The 19,664-nt window shown below is 37.5% G+C and overlaps 1 non-coding gene across 1 annotated transcript; it reads left to right on the forward strand.

Moving 5' to 3' along the window:
• The first annotated feature begins 8,542 nt into the window (after window positions 1-8,542).
• BDF20DRAFT_t78 lies at window positions 8,543-8,614 on the forward strand. The gene has a single exon. It is a non-coding gene; the product is annotated as a tRNA-Asp (tRNA).
• Window positions 8,615-19,664: the final 11,050 nt, after the last annotated feature.

The following is a 19,664-nucleotide window of genomic DNA, read 5'->3' on the forward strand; positions in this document are numbered from 1 at the left end:
AAACTAGATATGAAATAAGAGCTTGAAGGGTCCTTATTCTATTACTCGTTTTCATTTTGTATCTTTATTAAGGAAAATTGATAGTAAAGTTGCGATTTATGCAAAATTTGAAAACATTGTCGCAGTTTTGTGAGTCACTGTAATATACCAACATTAACAATTCCTATGCACAACATCCGGATGTTTTGCAATTGCTATTTGCGGAGTGCCGTTGTGCCAACACCAAAGATACAACGAAGATGCAAAGATGAACAAAGTGGAGAAACGTACAGTACTTCCTGTACGTTCTTCATTCTCGGCCATTGTTGTATAGTTTTGATTTTTTTTACACTAGGTGAGATCCCTTCTGACGATATTCTGAATCCTAAAAATTCTAATTCCGTTTGTGCAAATTTACATTTTTTCAGGTTTACCACAAAGTTGTGTTCATGTAGTGTTTCCATAATTTCTTTTACATGCTTTTTATGTTCCTCCAACGTTTTGCTGAAAATAAGGATATCGTCGAGGTATACCAGTATGGTTTTATCGATAAAACGACTTAATACTTTATTCATAGTGGCCACGAAAGCTGCTGGTGATGTACTTAGTCCTTGAGGTAGTACCTTCCACGCAAATTGTCCATATCTTGTGTTGAATGCTGTTTTATCCTCATCCTCTTCTGCCAATCTTACTTGAAAATATCCTGATTTCAGATCCAAACTGGTAAAATAATGCATTCCATTCAAACGTTCTAGACATTCGTCTATTCTTGGTAAACTAGTACTGTTTTTGATGATCGTTTTGTTGAGTAGTCGATAGTCTATGCACATTCGAAGTTCACCTGATTTATTAGATCCTGGTTCTGGTTTCTTTCTAACAAAAAGGACGGGTGCACCCCATGGTGATGCACTTGGGCGGATTAAACCTAGTTTTAATAATTCTTTCAATTGTTTCTTTAATTCGTCTAGTTCTATTGGACTCATTTTATATGGTTGTCTTGAAACTGGTTTGGCACTTCCTGTGTTAATGGTATGGTGTACTCCTCTATCTGGTGGTAATGCTGGAAGTTTACTACTGAATACTGTTACTGAATTTTTGTATGAGGTTATTCCAATAATCGTCTGTTTGTAATAGTGGTTGTTTTCTTTCCTGTTGTGGATCTTGTATGTATAGTAAAAAATATTCACTTCCCTTTTTGATAGCTCTATCTGCTTGTTTGTGTGTCATCAAATAGTTCAGTCTGGTTTTTCCCTCTTTACACTTAGTCGTCCCGTTCGGTATCGGCTTTATTGATCCTTGTTTTAAGTACTGTACCATGTGTCTGTCATCCAGTCTGGTATTGGGTTTGCTTGCTTTAGCCATGCTTGCTCCAGTATAACGTCAAATTTTGTATCAAATACAAATGCCGTAATGTTGTCTCTCTATACCCCATTCAGATTAATGTCCAATTTTACCTTATGCTGGATTGTCTTGATGTCACCCCCAGCTGTTTCCACTTGCCTGTCATGAACTGGTATAAGGATGGTAGGTTGAGTTTGCTGTAATATTTGTGATGAGATGTAGTTTTCGGATGCTCCAGAGTCTATGAGTACTGTGATATTCTTAGATATCAGAATTATTATTTAATAAGTTTTTAAATGTAGGAGACTGAGTGAGTCAGCGAGACCGAACAATAGTTCTTGGATAATTTTATTTTGGTTTAGAAATTGAATGGTCTTTTATATGAATGCGAGGTTAAACTGAGCTTATAGTGGAATTAAGAAAGTAGTAGTGACAACCGAGTAATATTGTTCCTGTTAATGAATTGTACAACGCCACTGAGATATATCTAGATTACCAGTAAGGTTGAAGTGTGCCTGATGAAATCTTATTTGTCCCAGTGTGCCTGGAATCTTATTTGTTCCAGTACACTATAACTGGTAAAGGCAGTAAATCTGGATTGTTTCTCAGATTGTTATATGAATTAGAGGTCAGAACGTGACAAGTACATTTACTTTTCTTCCATTGTAGATGCCCGTATATAAGGGAAGTGCTGTAGCTATACTGTTCAATTCTTCTAGATATTGCCGTTCAATAATTGAGTCAGATTCATATTGTATAGGCAATAATTCCTCGGGACAGATACAGTAGGTGTGGGCAGTTTAAATGGTTTTAATACCGGGTAATTAAGTTCTTCAACAGTGGATAAATAATTGTCAATGTCAATGATTTTATTGTTATCACGAATAATGTCAGTTATATTATCTATATTATGTAGTTGTTGTCTCCCATTGTACGATTGCCGGGAGTGTTGTTCGTCCAATCTCTTGATATCAGCTATTCTGACCTTACAATAGCGCTTGATATGTCCTGGCTGATGACAGTAAAAACACGTATTGGTATAGTTTCTTCGGTTATTGTTATTAAATGGTCGTCTATTATTGTTGTTCTGAAAGCCTCTTCTTTCTATGGTGTAGTTATCTTGAGTACGGTGCCTAGTTTGGCCGTCTAGTTGGTGTAGTAGTTCTACCGTTGTCTCCTCTCTAAAACCATTTCCGTATGTTGTAGTGTTACGGATTATTGGTTGATGTATAGGTTGGTGTTGTATTGTTGTAGGCCCCAAGTTTTCTTCCTGGTGAGCACTCTCGTAAGTCAAGGCAGCCTTGATCGCCGTTTGGAGTGTCCTCTTCCTCTTGTCGTACATAAGTACGAAGGTCCTTGTCCCTTAATCCTCGTACAAATTTATCCGTAGCTTCTTCTTCGGTCATGCTGGGTAATGAAACCTTTATATCCATGAAAGCATTAATAAAGTCAACTAATGAACCTGTCTGTCTTAAATTAGCGATTCTATCACGAGCCAAGCGTGTTGTATTTTCGGGTCTGAAGAAATCTCTAATCATTTGTTTTAGCTCATTCCAATTCTGAGGTTGTTCGTCAGTGTATTCGATCGTTCTATACCAAGCGTCCGCACTGTGACGAAAGAGGGCAGCTACAAACATCAGACCTCGTTGATCGGACCAGTCTGCATAAAAACCTAGATACAGTATTGGTCAACCGATCTGATCCAGCTGTCAATTACCATCGCGTCTCGCCTTCCGTCGTATGTATCTGGTATGGGTAGTCTAGCTCCATCATGTGCGTTAACAGAAGGATATACCCGAGGAGGGGGTGGAGTTGGAGTATCCATATCTAATAGATCAGTGAACCTGTTGCTACCAAATGTCAGTGTTTATAATAATAATGTACCGAACTACCTAAGGTTCGACCCGTAAGACTAAATGGAAGATAAAACTTGAATAATCTTTATTTTTCTTTTAAAAATCTCTATCTCTTTATATAGTCAAGATATCTAAAGATTATGTACATTATCGGGTGATTTTACTAAATTAATATATATAATAATATAATGGTAATTAAAAGCCCATCTACATTCTTGAGGGATATTACCTATGTCTGCTCTGCATCTGTTTAGCCCTCTGTACATTGGGTCTAAATCTTTTTTTAATTTTGGTGGAGTTAGCATTCCTGGACGTGGCAAAAGATAGGGACCGGTGGCCATTGCTCGTGACTGAGTAGCTATCGGGGTGTAAAAAAGGAAGACTAGGACTTTCAATCGTGCATATTTCAAATCTGAAATCGGAATTTGAATATCTCTACTCAGTCCGCCGGAAAAAAATAAAAAATTTCGTCCCAGTAGTTACTGGGTGCCTTTACAGTGACTCACAAAAGTGTGGCAATGTTTTGTGATTTTTGATTTTCTAGTTTTCCTTCCATAATCAATTACAAAACACACTCTTTTTCTTATTTATATTTGAAGTATACTCTATTCGCTACAGTTTGGTGTGCTTTTCATTGCATTCGCTTCAGATTTACTGATTGTAACAGTTGTCATTGCTAAATGGCGAAATCTCGCCATTCACAGCATGATGATCATCACAACTTTTTGTGAAAAGAAAGAAAGAGTTTCAAAATCAGCCAATCGAAACCAGGTTCCTAGTTTTATATTCATGCGAAACGCTTATTTTGAAGCGTTTCTCTTCTTAACATTTAGTTAAATTCGAGATCAATCTGCCATTAGCCTCCATTAGCAAGCATCATCCTAATTAGTGAAATGAGAAGCATTCCTTACGACAAAAAGATGGATATTATAGCTCAACTCAATGCTAGAAAGTCATACAGAGTTATTTCGGCCGCTACTGACGTCTCTACTAGGACCATTGGTCGAATCGGCAAAGAGATTCAAGTCGAGCCTAATGCGAAGATGGGGAGACCAAAGAAGATCAGCGATTTGCATGCTAGGCTGATCGCGAGATCGTTCTACACCGGTCAATATATAACCGCCGTGGATGCCTCCAGAAGCCTTCGTGCTCAAGGGCACGATATTTCTGCTCAAACGATTCGTAGGGTGCTCAAGTCATCTGATTTCGATTCCAAGATCAAGAAATCAGCATTGCCATTGACTAATGAACGCCGACGCAATCGTTTGAGATGGGCAAGAGCTCATAGCAAGTGGACTGTCGATGACTGGAAAAAGGTTATCTTTAGTGACGAAACCAAAATTAACCGTTTGGGGTCGGATGGTAAGACTTGGACTTGGGTAAAGAAAGGGGAGCCCCTAAAGCCTCACAACGTTAATTTCATGTACAAAGGAGGTGGCGGTAGCCTAATGCTATGGAGTTGTTTCACCCAACATGGGCCTGGGTTCATTGCTAAGATTGAGGGCGGGATGGACGCGAAGTTACAGTGACTCACAAAAATGGCTCAATGTTTCTGCATTTTGCGGTTTTTTCACTGTAGCTAGACAATGAGTATTTTTAGCTTAATTTTAGCTATACGACAGTAAAGAGCAATACCACAAGTACTATTGGTATAAGTTTCGTTGACATCGCACCACTTCATCTGCAATTAGGAACATGAATTGTTGCAATGTCGACAATCGGGCATTTTGCATAAATTCACGAATCACTAATGAACTTCCAAAAACACAAAAAAAAAATGTATTTTAAGGGCCAGACAGTTTCGCATATTGTATTTCGCATAATGAAGCAGCTCTATGTTTCATTTTTTCCCCTGAAATTCCCTTTACAACTTTCATTAGATTCCATCGACTACCATTACCCCACATTTCAACTACATTAACACTAATTGCAACATGAGACCTATTCCTTACGACAAGAAAATGGATATTATTTCCAGACTGAATGGAAACGATTCTCACAGAAATATTGCGAAGTCTCTGGGCGTTTCGCGTGCAACAGTTGACAGAATTGCTACCGATCTTGGATGTGCATCTAATGGCAAGAAGGGCAGACCTGCAAAGATCAGCGCATTGCTCGGTCGAAAGATTGTTAGATCTTTCTATACTGGGCAATTTATTACTGCGGTTGAGGCTGCCCGGAACCTTCGAGGACAAGGATATGAAATATCTGCACAAACGATACGCAGATTCCTCAAATCAGCCGATTTCGATTCGAAGATCAAAAAGTCGGCATTGCCATTGACTAATGAACGTCGCAAGAATCGGTTGAAATGGGCAAAGGCTCACAAAAATTGGACGGTTGAAGACTGGAAGAAGGCCGTTTTCAGCGACGAAACCAAAATAAATCGTCTAGGATCAGATGGAAAGACGTGGACGTGGGTCAAAAAGGGAGAACCTCTCCAAGCCCACAATGTCAACTACGCTTATAAAGGAGGTGGAGGAAGCTTGATGTTGTGGAGCTGCTTCACCCAATATGGACCTGGTTTTATTGCCAAGATAGAGGGCGGGATGGACGCGCAGTTATACTGCGAGATTCTGAAGGGGGACTTCTTGGAGACCCTAAAAGATTATGGCCTACAGAAGAAGGACATCATCCTTCAGCAGGATAATGATCCTAAGCATACGGCCAAAGTAACTAAGGATTGGTTCAGAAAAAACAAGGTAAATGTTCTTGACTGGCCTTCGTACTCCCCGGACCTGAATCCAATTGAGAATTTATGGTTCTACTTAAAATGCAAGCTTGCTTCATACGATAGTGCACCGAAGAACCTTGGGGAGCTTTGGGAACGTGTAGCCGATGTTTGGTATAACAAAGTCACCCCCGAATTATGCATGAGGCATATAGAAAGCATGCCAAAGAGAATCGAAGCCGTTATTAAGGCTAAAGGGGGCTGGACGAAGTACTAGTTTACATAGTTTCTCTTTTACAGCAAATAAAAGGAACAAAAACTTAATGAAATTTGGTATATCTTAGCTTTATCGGTCTACCACCATATATAAAAGTCATGCACAAATTAATGTAAATTATGTTATTACAAAACTAGGAAGATGCTCTTTTCATATATGTAAACGTTTTACTAGATTGGTACAGAGATTACTGTCAGTATGAGCAGAAGAAGTACAAATTATGCAAAATTCCCAAAACATTGAGCCATTTTTGTGAGTCACTGTATATTGTGAAATCTTGAAAGGCGACTTTATGGAGACCCTCAAAGATTATGGTCTCAAAAAGAAGGATGTGATCTTGCAGCAAGATAACGATCCTAAGCATACTGCTAAATATACTAAAGAATGGTTCAGAAAAAACAAGGTCAACGTTCTTGACTGGCCATCCTACTCCCCTGACCTGAATCCGATCGAAAATCTTTGGTTTTATCTAAAGTGCAAGCTAGCTGCGTACGATGTACCTCCCAAGAACATGGGAGAGCTATGGGATCGTGTTGCCGACGTTTGGTACAACAAAGTTACGGCAGAAATGTGTATGAAACACATCGAGAGTATGCCTAGACGTATACAAGCCGTTATACAGGCAAAAGGTGGACCTACGAAGTATTAAATCTTCAATAAAAGTAGTTTACCCCTGAACCTTGATCGCAAATTTGCATGAAATTCGTATATGTCATTTTAAAACTCAATTTTTACTATGTTAGTCCTATCGAGACAGTACAAAAGTTATATCGTATGAAAGAGAAAGCTTTTATCTTCTTGTTCATAAAAAATACTCTTGCTGTTATGTATATAATTGTATGATGAAAAGAGCAGAAAGAGCAAGAAGTAGTTAAAAGACCGAATTATTGCCACACTTTTGTGAGTCACTGTATGTCTAATCTTTTGTGTTTGAATGTCCCCTGCTTGAAGTTTTGGTACAGTAACTGCATGACTGTTTTAAAAATTTATCTGATCAAAGTGACTGGCAGCGCAGAAAAGAAAGATATAAAAGACAGCCAATTTCGGTTCCTCACTTTTTCTTTTTTTATTCTTTTTTCACTTTTATACAGTATACTACAACTTTTTCTAAATGTAAGTACAGGGAGGTTTACGGGCGAGATAGAGTGTACCAGGGATAATTTGAACCTATATTGATTAACTTTTACTGGGGTAGTATGTCGCAACAACTACGTGCATCTCGTCCCTTCAAAGGCAATAACCATACTGGTCCTGCTCATACAGTAATGGGGAAAACTGTGAAAAAATGTCGCCTTTATATATTTTTCAGCTTCTCTACATCATAATGATACGTTATCATTGCATCAGGTACGCTAAAATAGAGTTTAAGGTGCACTGAATCATATTTATATCATGTTGCATTTAGCCCAAAATCAAGTTTTTTTTATTTGCAGCTTTGTGTAACAACATATGATTACGTCATTTTTCTTTTCTAATACTACTATAACGTTTGGGCTATCTAGTGGTCTTTATTTCGTAGCTCTCACGTAACTATTGCACTGTACAGATCATTTTATATTTTTGTGAGCCGGTTAAGAGCAGCACTGTAACCGACGTAATAATAGTAAACTGTATGCAAACTGACTGTTTCAATAAAGTGTTTCGTATAAATCTAAGCAGTCGCTTACTGTACGTATGCTACTTTGCTAAGTACATACCTTTTCTATCATAGTCAATCCTTACAAATACGTTTCGCGCACCACTGATACTGTAGATACTTCTTATCTTCTACGCGACCTGCAGAGGCCATATCAACCGACTTTAATAGATAGTGATCAACTGTGATGCATCTATTTGAAGCTGTACGTCTTAATGTATTAGTGCACAGTATCTTTAGGGCAACATGCATTCTTACTACAGTATACCTAAGGAAGGTCAAGTACATCATTTAATCTGTATTCTAGTAGACGCCTTTCAAAGCCAGATTTTTCTAACTTTAAAGACTGCATGCATAGTAGAGAGCTTCCTGATCGTCCACATAGTCGATTTAAAGCCCGCCTGCAGCCAGGATATTCCATTTTCACATGAAATCTCTTCTTACTACGTCAGGCTAATCTTTGGCAATTTTTTCCGGCGGACTGAGTAGAGATATTCAAATTCCGATTTCAGATTTGAAATCTGCACTATTGAAAGTTCTAGTCTTCCTTTTTTTACACCCCGATAGCTACTCAGTCATGAGCAATGGCCACCGGTCCCTATCTTTTGCTTCAGCCGCATTCCTCCACTCCGAGCTCGACTCCTTTCCATCGGGATGTGAAGTGACGCCTTTTTCTAGTACTGCATGCGTCATCCCCGTCGGGAACTGAACTAGCACCGTGCACGCTGGTACTTTTGGTGTATCCCATTGGATCCCATTTCGCTGTGACACAAATATACTTCTCTTCGGTAGTATAGTGGTGAGTATCCCCGCCTGTCACGCGGGAGACCGGGGTTCAATTCCCCGCCGGAGAGTTCTTTTTTTAGCAAAAGAAGCTACTATACGCGAGTATTGCTCATTAAGCTAATGTCGTGTGACACAAATGATATCCAGTCATATCATAGTATTGTAACTAGTATAAAGCTGCTTGATATTCGAATCAGAATACAGGGCACTTTCTCTTCTTTTGAAATAAAAATATAGACTGTAAAGTAAATCATAAATTCAGGACACGACAATTGGTAGCAACAGTTTTCTACACAAGACCTATCACCCTTTTATATGAGTGTTGAGATAGACACAGACACAGATTATAAGAATAAATTTGAAATTGAAGAGAGAATCGCTCAGCTATTAACAACTAAGGAAGACCAAGAGAAATTCAAATCGATAAGAAGAACCAGCTTAGAGAATATAACAGAACGATTAAAATCAACGCCAAAGCGTGAAGAATATTGGGATAGTAAAGCACATATACTTTTAGAAAAGATTTTTAATATCAAGTCATCAGATCAAACAGAATAACAACTCAGTGAACAAAAAGCAATAACAATGACGGATAATACAGAACAAATGAAAGAGATATTCACCATGTTTACACAAGCATTAACAAATGCTTTGAAGGATTCAAATAGTAACAAGCAACCTTCGGACGAAATTGATTTAGTGTCTAAACCAAAAACCTATGATGGTACCATGGATCCATTTATTATTGATAGTTGGGTTCGTTCAATAGAGAATTATAAAGAATTCAGGGAATGGGACAATAATCAGACCGGACGGTTTGCAATTACCTTATTGACGGGCACTGCGAGCATTTGGCATCAAACTTTAGCTATGCAGGAGATGGCACCAAAAGACTGGCTATCCTTAAAAAGAGAATTGCAAGAATATTTCAAGCCTGACAATGCAACCCTGGCTTTCAGAGACAAGATACGTAATCTCAAGCAACGTACGAATGTTACAGCATATGTACATGAATTTCTCAAGCTCAAATTAGGCATCAAGAATATGAATGATGCAGAAGCTGTAGATCGGTTCATTGATGGAATCAAAGATGAAGATGCTCGTATATACATCAAAGACAATATTGACATAGACAGTCCCCGTTTAAGTGAAGCTATTCGCGCAGCATACCGTTATGAAGGTAATCGAATGGATAGTGCAAGAATACAAGGGATCCCTACACACCGTAGTTTGAACAACCCACGGCCGGGAGAAATAGATGATCCAATGGACCTATCAGCGTTGGAGCAAAGGAAGTTGTACGACATGCTAATGGCAATTCAAAAGCAGAATCATGGACTACCATCTTCCAATGATTTTCGTGGCCGTTTTAATAGCAGAGCACCAATGAGACGTATTGGTCGCAGTAATGGATATGCTAATTCGTCCAGAAGATGTTACAATTGTGCAGGTTTCGGACACTTGGCGAAAAACTGTTCCTCACCGCCTCGAAGACAAGATAATCGCTATAAAGCACGTCAATTACAAGTCAATTATGTTGAAGAATACGATGAGATCCCTAATAACGAAAGCAATGAATATGAGAATGATTTAAACAGAAATAAAGACTCCGATTCTACCCATTATGTTGATTCATCGTCCTTAATTTGTAGTGTAATGCCAGAATCACAATTATTCACAAAACCTTCGATCATTAGTCACCAAACATTGCAAGCAGATATTAAATTTCTGAACAATGTGGATACCATCAGTACCAAATTACCATTATACACTGTATATATTCAAGGAAAACCTTCTTCAGTTCTCATAGATAGTGCAGCCTCAGCCAATTACTGTAGTCCACGGATATTACAGTATGCAGTCTCGACACGTTCGATACAGAATCAATCCGTTGAGACTGCTGATGGTAAACGGTCGTCTATTGCAACTGTCGCTGTATTTCAAATATGTTTAGGTGACTATGGTGATACAATTGAAGCGTATGTGTTCAACTCTAAATTTGATATCATCTTGGGACAAAGTTGGTTACGGCAAGTACAGCCTATTCCTGATTTCTTCCATCATACATGGCAACTACCATTGGATAAAAGTCGCCAGAGATTTACAACCATAGCACCTTCCAATGACAGGCAAATCCACACATACAATAGTAATAACATGATCGACAAGTTACAGTGACTCACAAAAGTGTAGCAATGTTTTGTGATTTTTGATTTTCTAGTTTTCCTTCCATAATCAATTACAAAACACACTCTTTTTCTTATTTATATTTGAAGTAGACTCTATTCGCTACAGTTTGGTGTGCTTTTCATTGCATTCGCTTCAGATTTACTGATTGTAACAGTTGTCATTGCTAAATGGCGAAATCTCGCCATTCACAGCAGGATGATCATCACAACTTTTTGTGAAAAGAAAGAAAGAGTTTCAAAATCAGCCAATCGAAACCAGGTTCCTAGTTTTATATTCATGCGAAACGCTTATTTTGAAGCGTTTCTCTTCTTAACATTTAGTTAAATTCGAGATCAATCTGCCATTAGCCTCCATTAGCAAGCATCATCCTAATTAGTGAAATGAGAAGCATTCCTTACGACAAAAAGATGGATATTATAGCTCAACTCAATGCTAGAAAGTCATACAGAGTTATTTCGGCCGCTACTGGCGTCTCTACTAGGACCATTGGTCGAATCGCCAAAGAGATTCAAGTCGAGCCTAATGCGAAGATGGGGAGACCAAAGAAGATCAGCGATTTGCATGCTAGGCTGATCGCGAGATCGTTCTACACCGGTCAATATATAACCGCCGTGGATGCCTCCAGAAGCCTTCGTGCTCAAGGGCACGATATTTCTGCTCAAACGATTCGTAGGGTGCTCAAGTCATCTGATTTCGATTCCAAGATCAAGAAATCAGCATTGCCATTGACTAATGAACGCCGACGCAATCGTTTGAGATGGGCACGAGCTCATAGCAAGTGGACTGTCGATGACTGGAAAAAGGTTGTCTTTAGTGACGAAACCAAAATTAACCGTTTGGGGTCGGATGGTAAGACTTGGACTTGGGTAAAGAAAGGGGAGCCCCTAAAGCCTCACAACGTTAATTTCATGTACAAAGGAGGTGGCGGTAGCCTAATGCTATGGAGTTGTTTCACCCAACATGGGCCTGGGTTCATTGCTAAGATTGAGGGCGGGATGGACTCGAAGTTATATTGTGAAATCTTGAAAGGCGACTTTATGGAGACCCTCAAAGATTATGGTCTCAAAAAGAAGGATGTGATCTTGCAGCAAGGTAACGATCCTAAGCATACTGCTAAATATACTAAAGAATGGTTCAGAAAAAACAAGGTTAACGTTCTTGACTGGCCATCCTACTCCCCTGACCTGAATCCGATCGAAAATCTTTGGTCTAAAGTGCAAGCTAGCTGCGTACGATGTACCTCCCAAGAACATGGGAGAGCTATGGGATCGTGTTGCCGACGTTTGGTACAACAAAGTTACGGCAGAAATGTGTATGAAACACATCGAGAGTATGCCCAGACGTATACAAGCCGTTATACAGGCAAAAGGTGGACCTACGAAGTATTAAATCTTCAATAAAAGTAGTTTACCCCTGAACCTTGATCGCAAATTTGCATGAAATTCATATATGTCATTTTAAAACTCAATTTTTACTATGTTAGTCTTATCGAGACAGTACAAAAGTTATATCGTATGAAAGAGAAAGCTTTTATCTTCTTGTTCATAAAAAATACTCTTGCTGTTATGTATATAATTGTATGATGAAAAGAGCAGAAAGAGCAAGAAGTAGTTAAAAGACCGAATTATTGCCACACTTTTGTGAGTCACTGTATCTATTACTAAGGCACTGCCGTCAGCAACACTCAACAGTAACAGTGAAGATTGTAACTTTTTACTATCTGCTAAACAATTTGATCGACTATTAAAAACAAATCAAGTCGAGGAATGTTATCTCATTCATCTTAATGCATCTGATACTGCAGTTCATCAGTTACATGTCGATACAACTGAACTGGTAATGACACCCGAAGAACGGATCAGTAAAGAGTGGTGTGCGGAATTTGCGGCTAAGTATCCCAATATTTTTAAAGGCACTCTTGATGTTTTACCACCTAACCGAAAAGGTATCGATGAGGTTACTAAAGATATGATCGTTCTGGAACCAAATACGATCCCTGTGTCGATACCACCCTATCGCATGAGTCCATTAGAATTGAAGGAGGAATTACGTAGACAATTGGATATACTGATCTCGAAAGGTTTTATTGAGCCGAGCTCGTCCGATTGGGGTTGCCCTGTCTTGTTTGTCAAAAAAGCCAGTAAGAACCCTGATGGTTCCCCAGAACTACGAATGGTCTGTGATTTTCGTGCACTGAACAAGAAAACGATCTCACAACGAATCCCAATCCCCAGAATTGACGAGTGCCTTGAACAATTACATGGTGCTCAGTTGTTCAGTACTTTAGATATGGCCTCTGGCTTTCACCAAATCCGATTATCTGAGGATGATTCACAAAAAGCTTGTATTAATACAAGATATGGCAAATTCAGTTGGAAGGTGATGCCCTTTGGTCTGAAAAATTCTGGTCCACGCTTTCAGTTATTGATGAATCAGATTCCCAAGGACTACATCGACAAGATCTGTATAGTTTATGTTGACGACGACTTAGTCATCTTTACCAAAGAGAATAATTTGGACCTGCACAAACAACACATTGACATGATTCTTCGTAAACTTGATGAAGCTGGTATGGTTGTGCAGTTAAGTAAATGCAAATTTAATCAGAAATCCATTTCATTTTTGGGGCATGAGGTTATTGCCGGTGAAGGTATTAAACCGTCTAAAAAAAAGATTGAAGCAATTTTATCTTGGCCTGTTGTTGTGTACGGGTAAGATATAATAGTGGAAAGAATAGAAAGACAAAGAGAAAGTTTGTGAAACTTGTGGTAGGTTTATTAAGAGTCGATTAAGACAAAAGATAAAGATAAGACAAAGACTCGTTTCTTTCTACACTTCAACTTGGGATCATATTTATACTTTTCAGGAACTTGATCTGAGAATGAGATATGCCTTGCGGAGTTCTAGAATTGCTTGCTTGGAAATTTCTAGGAAATCAGAACAGTAACATGAGACATGTTTAATCATCCATATCATTGATATCAGTTGATACGACTATGTGGAAGAATACAATTGGATATTCATAGGCGGATATAGATATGTTAAGAGAATATGGAAATTGCTGGAATAGACATGATCTTTCTGGATAATGTCTGGGTCTATACCTGATACAAGTGGTGTTGCTGAGCCAGAGATCTTTTATCCGACCTTCAGGTCTCTGCTGCGCCATTCATATCATGAATACCTCAGTCTATTATGTCCATTGGATCTATCTTAATATTATCTGGCTTAGGATAAAAATATGTATGGAACATGCTGTAGCATTGGACTCTATTATTATAATAATATTATCTCATAATGCACAGACAATAAAGAATATCATTTATCCATATGTAATCTCAACAGTGAATGATTAAGTACCAGAAGAGACTAATGTCATATTATGGGATAGTCACATAGCAAGTATTGCAGGATTTATTTGTCTCTGTCAATATCTATATACGGACTTATGCCTCAATATACAACACCTGTTCCTCGAAATGTACAGGATGTTCGCCGCTTTATTGGTCTTTGTCAGTATTACAAAGCATTCATACCCAGTTTCTCAGATATCGCTGGCCCGATTACTGAATTAACCAAAGGGTCTGGCAATAAAGTGCGCAAAATTGATTGGACAGATGATTGTCAAGCAGCCTTTGAACTCATTAAAAATAAACTTGTATCTCCACCTATCCTATTGATACCTGATATGACAAAGCCGTTTCGCATTGAATGTGACTCGAGTGATTTTGGCTTAGGTTGTGTTCTCTTACAACAAGATCCTAAAGCAAACAATCAGTGGAAACCTGTCGCTTTTGAATCCAGAAAATTCTCATCCACGGAACGCAATTATCCGGCACAAGAACGAGAGATGCTAGCAATCATACATGCTTGTCGCGTTTGGAGATGTTTTGTAGAAGGTACAAAGTTCGAGGTATACACTGATCATCTACCGTTACAGTACTACAATACATCGAGTAAAATGTCCCCTAGGTTGATTCGGTGGATGGCAGAGCTGGAGACATATCAACCAACAGTTTTATATAAGAAAGGTGTCGAGAACATTGTACCGGATGCGTTGAGCCGAAAAGACGGTGTGAGCAGTGAACCAAACAAGCATTCAATGGATCCGTTATTTCTTTATAATATGACAGTAAACCAGTTGAATGATAATGACAAGCACACCAATTGTTGTATCCAACAGCATATTACTCTTGGATTATTACATAATACTGAAATAAGAGATTGCGGATCCTTATGAAGGTTAGAATAACCGTGAGTGATAGATTTGTTAGAACAATTCTTTTCTTTTACGGAAGAATATTTCATCTGTATATCCGAGACAACATTGGATGAATAATTGACTTCATTTAGAAATAAGATATTATAGTATTTGGATTTGATTAAATCAGATAACTTTATTTAGCACATCAAACCACAATACATAAATCTAATCTACTTAGGCTATTATCTTCTAACTTGTTGATCCTTACTTTAACCCTTTACATTCTGACAGAATTCAATAAGACTGAAACGTAGACGTCGGCAGAATTAAGGAATAGTTTATCCTGTCCGTCACGTTAGTTATAATGAAACTGCTGAAGTACGGGTCAAAGGAACCTTTAGTTAGATCAACCCACTTACCTCCTGTCACCGATCCAATCGGTCAAGGCACCGCTATAGCATGATGATCTGTGCAGTAACAATTGGGTATGTCTTTTCTTTTATCATCAGGTCATCTTGTACCTAAGAGTCTCGATAGAAAAATTTTTTACAATATCCACAAATATAAATAGAAGTATTTTTTTCCTACATGGTTTTTGTCTTCATTCTTTATCAGAATATTCTACCCAATAAAAGAAGATAACTTGGTCTTCACTGATTTCCTTTTGTTTCCTTTTTTTTTTTTCTTATACTTTTATCTTATCATATATACAACACCAATCTACTAAACAAATGTAGAGACCCTGAAGCAGTATTATTAACTGACCCTTGCCAAGATTGGCCACTGTTCTACAAGCGACATGAAGAAGATTGGCCTGATAAATGGAGAACACAACTAGTAAAAGAAAAGGACAGCTTTGTAGTTAAAGATAATGTGGTGTATAAAAGAATGCGATCTAAGACGAAAGACAAAAATGTGATCGAACGACAATTGAAATTCATCTCGTTCTCAAAAAGAGCTGATCTAATTGAAGACTTTCATCGAGGATTTGGCCATGCAGGTCAAGGAACTGTCTATCAATTGATGAAGACAAGAGTATGGTGGCCTAATATGCTGTCTGATATCACATATTGGTTGGCTCGTTGTCCTGAATGTCAATTGTTAGCAAATTCTGAGAAGAATATTCTGTCGTATTTGAGGGTAGATGATATACAAATATTAAAGATATAATTCACTTTATGAAGGATAAAGATGAATTATACAATATTGCAAACCAGAAATAATTAGAAACTACATAAACTCTAATATATGAGTACCGTGAATTAAGTGTTGTGTTTAGTTGACAGCATCATATGAGATGTGGAGAACTCGTATACAAATTATACAAGATCCTCACACCTCATTACTGCTGAAATAATATAAAGTAGAGTAGGAAACGAATATAGAATAAGTGATGATTCTTATACGAGATTAGCTCCTCGTATAAGGCTGAACAGGTTGTCATTTAGGATATATAGTTTACTTATTTTGCTATAATACGTTACTATTGACATAGGATATATAGTAGAATAACTCAGCTGTCAGTTTCTAGGTTCCGCAATATGAAGAAGATATTTAAATTTTTGCAGTAGATATTTTTTCTTCTCTTTGAACTTAACTTGATTCAAAATAAAGACCTACTAGTTTGATCTCGTTAACTTTTTATTGTTTTTAATTAAGTGATATTTAACTCTCAAGTCGTCAAATACTACAACTGTGATTTTTCTTGATATCAAAAATAATTATTCATTATGTAAAGTGTCGTTTTCGAGGCACGATGGCAATATATTATATGAGTAAATCACTCAAAACGTCTAAGGAAATTTAAAAAAAACCCTTTATCTCAAATATGATACTCCTCATATCTTCGTTCCCGTTTAGTAAGCGGTGTGTTCGATTGCATACATTTGAACTTTAGATCAAATGTATAACAAATAAAGATAAAATAAGAAAAGAATATGGATTAAGGATAATTCTTATGTGAGGTAGCTGATCTCACATAAGAACTGAACAGGTTATCTTTATGAAATATATTTTACTTAGATTATCTATGGATATATGACGTTTAGGTATATAGCAGGATTGGTATATGTACTCGGAGAATATATTGATTCAACAACCAGAACATAGTAGGTCACGGTACTGCTCCCTGCTCTGGAAATAAAGTATGGTGGGAGATAAAAAGGCTCAATCACTCTTTATAGATACAACAACTGTTTACGCAATCTAAAAGAATACCACGCACGAATATCTCTTTCTAGCTAACATCTATGATCATTCCCAACAGTATCTGAGCTACACAACTGGTGGCCGATAGATATCAGATTATAGATGTAGCTGCATAATAACCCTGGACCTGCCAGGATAGCACATAACAAATCATTCCACTCTAGGATGGACAAAAATTACAGTATCACTAAAAAAGGAAGACCCATTCTTTTACGAAAACTCTTGACTCACTGAATATTATTTAACCATAATACATCAGTGTCAGCTATAGATCCCAATACAATCATTTCGTAGACAGCAAACACTATAAGTCTTTATTATTAGCAGTAATCTTAGTTTTCTTTTCTTTTGTGCTATTCTTGATCTTAAATCCTATAGGTAGAATTTAGCGATTACCACATAAAGATTGAGTGAGTCAGCAAAACCGAACAAGAGTTCTAAGGTTATTTTATTCTGGTTTATAATTTTGAATGGTCTTTTATACGAATGCGGGGTAGAACTGAGCTTATAGTGGAATTAAGAAAGTAGTAATGGCAACCGAGAAATGTTGTTCCAGTTAATAACTTGTAAAACGCCCACTGCGAGATATGTAAATCACCAGTAGGGTTGCAGTGTGCCTGATGAAATCTTATTTGTCTTAGTGTGCCTGGAATCTTATTTGTTTCAGTATACCATGCTGGTTACGGCAGTAAGTCTGAATTATTTTTCAAATTGTTTTATGAATTGGATATCGAACATGACATTAGCTTCTAAAGAGTTTAAATCAACGATTTTTCAAAAAGAATAGAGAATAGTATTTATGTAGTTCTAGAACGATCACTTCTCTGAACGCGAATTTGACATAGCTTCAAATACTAGACGGGTTATTATGATCACACTGTAAAATCATAATAACACTTGCACGTCATCTTGGACTATAAAAGACAGGCTCATACTGTATATAGTATGCATTCGTACTATTGGAGAAAATAAGGAACAAGGATTTTTCATTCTCTCTTTTTTTAATACAAACGTTCTCCCATCTTTTTCGCTATCGATAACTATATGAATGTTATATATGCAGTATGAAAAGAATATGAAAGAGAAAAGAAGATAGAAAGGCAAACCTTGAACACCAAGTTGTATCTTCTTTAATTTATGATAATATTCTCTTTCACAGATTTCCTTTTTGTTTACTTTTCTCTGGATATTCTAGCTCTTTAATATAGCCCAGATACAACAATCTGCTCTTTCAACATAAAACATTTGCACTGTTATCTATCCCGTATCCATTCGCTCTCTTCGTTGCAATAAACTTCAAAAAAAAAAAGAAAAAAAAAAAGGATTTTTTGGTTGGCGATTTGTCTCTGTTAGTTAAATCACAAATTCTAAGGGGAATGTAGCATCTGTTACGAGTATTACCGGTTCTAAGATACTGACTGAGTAAGATCATTCTATAGTTCGAAAATTTGTTTTACCTTTCTGTCCAGCTCCTTCATGGCGTTCTATTTGTCTTCAAAATCATATCGGCGGTCAAGGATCTTTATCAGCCAAATTTGGCTCTTCATCTTAAGATCAAAAAACGTATTCTGCACCCAAAACGCGTCAAGTATTTCGTTATTTCTCGCTTATACATTTTGATGCTAGTTTAAATGGTAAAAGCGATCCTTTTTATTTCTGCTACTTTGGAAGACAGGCGTCAAGCTCGCTTGCTAAGAGTTGAACATGGTGAAAAAATCTCTCGCATATGCAAAGTATCAGGGTTAAAAATAATGAATATGATTCAGTACAACAGCCGTACCTACTGTATCACGTAAGAAACATAAATTAGGATCACGAAATTCATAGTCATTTCTAGTTGAGTTGAAAAACCAGAAATCCGAAATAATTTAAACCTGCCTTCTTTCATTTTCTCGGTTATACCTCAGCGCTTTTTAATATTTCCTATTTACTTTAATCACAATGCCTATTCGACATTTCGACAGTAATTATTGTTCTTTTCAAAGCGAATCTTATTTATACAAACCTCATCGTAACTCTTTAAACTGCTCGGATAACTTATCTCCTGCTTTTTTGTTCGTAAATAGTATTTACGGCAGAGCGTAGACTGATACAAACATCTGCTGTCTCTCAATTGAAAGACGTGCGATTGGGTATTGATGGCAATTATTGGGTGCGCAAAGTCGTTCAAAAGGAAAACGCTGTTGCGGCCATGGGCGGTTTACCCTTACGTTTAACAAGCTCCATTGAGAATGAATTGGAAGGATTCAAGTAAAGATTTGGTTTAACTTGGAATAGCAACCTAATTTGCTCTTATTAACTTAACTGCTTTGTATGAAACAGGCAAAGTGGCATTATACCTATCTTTGTATTCTCTGGTATACCTATATTGCGTAAAGATAAGCCCTTTTCAACTGAAGATACACGACCAAATCATCGCGCGACAGCATGGGATTTCTACGATCGTGGCAAAATTGACCTAGCTATGAGCAACTGGGCGAGCAGCAGTAGCATTCATTCATATGAGCTGATAAATG

Source organism: Mycotypha africana (genome assembly GCF_025528875.1).
Source record: "Mycotypha africana strain NRRL 2978 chromosome Unknown BDF20scaffold_5, whole genome shotgun sequence".
NCBI classification, from domain to species: domain Eukaryota; kingdom Fungi; phylum Mucoromycota; class Mucoromycetes; order Mucorales; family Mycotyphaceae; genus Mycotypha; species Mycotypha africana.